We start from the raw sequence: 2,842 nt of genomic DNA, 5'->3' as shown, positions 1-2,842 counted from the left end.
TTCGGCTCAAACTGAACCAGACCATCATGAATTATCACAATCGATTGAAATTGAAGTATTTGAAAGTCGAAATGGAGAAATTATTTTAAATAAAAGTTATCAAAGTTAGTCCACAAAAGACGATGAATTATACTCTACATTTGATCGAGAATCGTGAAAAATCGCTATGGATAGATTTAAATCAAGGACTGGAAGAAAAATAGATATTATGCAAGTAAAAGAGTGCTGCAATAATAAAGTATTATAACAAAAATCAACCGCATGTTGAAGCTCACTGTAATCTGTATGAAATTTACGGACGTTTAAATTCCATTCACCAGTTTCGAATTCTATCCAATATGCAGCCTTGAGTTTATAAAACTACGATTTCTGACATGAGTAATGTGAACGGTATTTAATAAAAATGTAAACTACAATAAAAAAAACGCCACAAATGTTGCATCATTATTTATTTATTCTGTCCTTCATAAAAAGTATATACAAAAACGAAATTAAAACAAAAAGGAAATACCACATATATACAGAACAAATACCCATGCATTTACATATATATATAATTGGACTACGTCATCTAGTGACAGTACAGTTTGGTCTCTCTTTTGTAGGGTAATAATACGAAAAATACCGGGCCGTATAGGCCAGGACTACGCTGTACCCTGTACTCTCCAACAAGATTAAGTTTTAACATTGTTTCATGATTATTAAGTAACACAACATTAGTGATAAGATAAATTACACAGAATAATCAACTTAAATACATACACGAACACATCTAACCTAAAATAAATAATAATTTAATAAATAATCATTATTTAATAAAAAATAAAACAGAATAAAAGAAGTAGGGTAAAGATATCCGTGTACAGTCCGCTGAAGACACGTATGGTATCAATTAGAATTGGTTCTTGTTAATCTGAAAAGAATATGAATTTTTATCGGATATTCGTCCGTTTATTTTTCAAAATCCAGGACGGATGTTTACCTTTTTGTTATCTGAATCAGATGAAATCAGAATATCTCCCGACACGTACCGTTAACTAGCTCGAAACCGTACAAACACACAGTTTTTGTCTCGTTGCCCACTTTAGTAACGGTCGCTCCGATGGTCTGTTCGACGGGCATCGAGAGATGACCGCAAAAACAAGCGAAGAAAACGATCAAAGCACCAAGAAAGACCACCACCGAATGCGCTCTCGTAGCCATGGCGTCGCCAGTCGTGTCGTTCACGTTGTCCAACGTCTGAACTCTGGCTGAATACTGCCGCAGGACCGCTCAGGAATGTTCCGAAAAAATCGTGTCGTGTTATATCCAGCGACAAAAAAGAACTGTAAGTAGAATTTAATAGGATCCGCGTGCGTTCCTCGATACGAAATTATTATTTTATTAACTGTATTGTCGGTCTAAAGCCCAGTTTAGAATATTAAAGACGAATCGCAGATTCATTTCGCGCAACTTAACGAATCGCCGGCCCCTTTTTGTTATACCTTACAGGAGTATCTCTAAAAATTCGACGTATATTAAAGCTATATCTATAAATGTACACGTTCTGCCAACAAATCGAACGATTTCTGTCCATTTTCAATGATTTCTTGCAAAGATACATTTATTACAATATTTCGAAAATTTGTGAATTAATTTTAAAGGACACACTCAAATTTTTTATATTTTAAAGTCTCCTTATACCAATAATTGCTTTATCTGGACTGGACCTAAAGTTTAACGTGGGCTATGAACCACGGCCCTCAGCATTAAGCCTACCAACTGGCGAGTGACCAACTTTAGAAATAATCCCAGAAAACATCCGGTCTTACCCAGCCTGGTTACTGGCGTGACTGGGATCATTTTCCTTGTCGGATTTTACAGTCTAGCCTAGAACAATCACAAATTTTAAACAATCACAAACATAAATTTACGACCATGCCCCAGCGGGATTCGAGCCCGCCTCTATCGCAATAATATAGAGTCCTATTGCCTTTACCACTGCGCCACCAAGCCGGCTGCACTAAAATATTAATCAAGCTTTAGTCTAACATTTAATTAATCAGTTAAATATATTTAACGCAAATAAAAAAAAGTATTCCGGCAAATGTGTTGACCTGGATGAGCATCAACTGTCCTTTTTCGTCAATTTTATCACACACTAATTTGATAGCAGATTATTATGACATAAATATATGACATATCCCACTCAGTGAGTCACTTATTCACTCAACACACTTTTGTCGATTTTTTTTCAATTTTTTGAGAAAAAATATCAAAATTAGTTCCTTAAAAAAGTAACAGTTTAAAATATGATATTAAGGCAATTTGACATCAAATCTACAGGTGTTTCGAATAGCCTTATATTCCCCTGTATTCGAAATTAATTTTTTTGTTTGAAATTGTTCCTATTTCCTTATATTTAATTTTACGATAATTATATACATATGTTATTCATTAATTTATCATAGAGAGAAAAAACCCAATACCATATTAACAAGCGTCATGTTATTGAAAAATCCTACGAAAGTAAAAAAGTATGTTCAGCTATATTATTAAATGTAGCATAAGCCCTCGATAAAGTTTGGCATGAAAGCCTTGTTTATGAACTAAAGAAAATGCTACCAAAACAATACACCGAACTACTAAAATCATACATTACAACCAGAATATTTAGAATCAAACAAGAAGAAGCTTACTCTATAATAAAAGAAGCTGAAGCAGGTGTACCACAAGAAAGTCTACTAGGACCAATAAAGCATTACTCTACACTTGTGATATACCATAAATGGAGAATATTACGATGGCTACATTTGCTGATGATACTGCGATTATAGCTGTCGGAGACAATAGTGAAGAAGCC

The 2,842-nt window shown here is 34.1% G+C and overlaps 1 long non-coding RNA gene across 1 annotated transcript; it reads right to left on the bottom strand.

Annotated features, from left to right (window-relative positions):
- Window positions 1–434: 434 nt before the first annotated feature.
- Window positions 435–1,337, bottom strand: LOC143191692 (uncharacterized). The gene is made up of 2 exons (XR_013004590.1): window positions 983–1,337; window positions 435–913 (listed from the first exon to the last, which is right to left on the bottom strand). It is a non-coding gene; the product is annotated as an uncharacterized LOC143191692 (long non-coding RNA).
- Between the last annotated feature and the right edge of the window lie 1,505 nt (window positions 1,338–2,842).

This window comes from Rhynchophorus ferrugineus, unplaced genomic scaffold, assembly GCF_030347505.1.
Source record: "Rhynchophorus ferrugineus isolate W39M unplaced genomic scaffold, kcgeb_rfMv2 rfM2, whole genome shotgun sequence".
Classification (NCBI taxonomy): Eukaryota; Metazoa; Arthropoda; class Insecta; order Coleoptera; family Curculionidae; genus Rhynchophorus; species Rhynchophorus ferrugineus.
The sequence above is the reverse complement of the archived record's forward strand: the minus strand, read 5'-3'. Positions and strand labels throughout refer to the sequence as shown.